The sequence below is a fragment of the Cicer arietinum genome, chromosome 6 (genome assembly GCF_000331145.2).
Source record: "Cicer arietinum cultivar CDC Frontier isolate Library 1 chromosome 6, Cicar.CDCFrontier_v2.0, whole genome shotgun sequence".
Taxonomy (NCBI): Eukaryota; Viridiplantae; Streptophyta; class Magnoliopsida; order Fabales; family Fabaceae; genus Cicer; species Cicer arietinum.
In genome coordinates this window covers 13,157,867-13,158,498 of record NC_021165.2, presented here as the reverse complement: position 1 = coordinate 13,158,498, position 632 = coordinate 13,157,867, and positions in this window count along the sequence as shown.

The window sequence follows — 632 nt, the reverse complement described above, 5'->3', positions numbered from 1 at the left end:
ATAATAAATTTATAATTTATAAATTATTTTACAATTTGATAATAATTTATAATTTATATTATTATCAAATTATTTTATAAGTTATTTTATAATAAATTTATAAATTATTTTATAATGTTATTAGCCATTTACCAATGGTAATAATTTATAATAAATTTATAAATTATAAAATTATTTATCAATTATTGATAATAAATTTATAATTTATAAATTATTTTACAATTTGATAATAATTTATAATTTCTATTATTATCAAATTATTTTATAAGTTATTTAATAATAAATTATAAATTATTTTATAATATTATTAGTCATTTAACAGTGGTAATAATTTATATTATTAGTCATTAAATTCAATGAAAAAAAACTACATAATCACTCGTAAATATCGACATAAATATCCTTCTTTAATGGACAATTATATTATTCCAATTATGGTGAGTAATGATTTTATACATTAAAAATTCAATTACTCATTAATGTCAATCCATTTATAATTTCTTTCAATGTCAATCTATTTTTTAATAACATTTTATACAATAAAAATATATATTCTATTTGACAAAAAATACACAAATTTATAAAAAAATAATAATTATAAAATAAGAATATATGAAAAATTATTAAAAAAA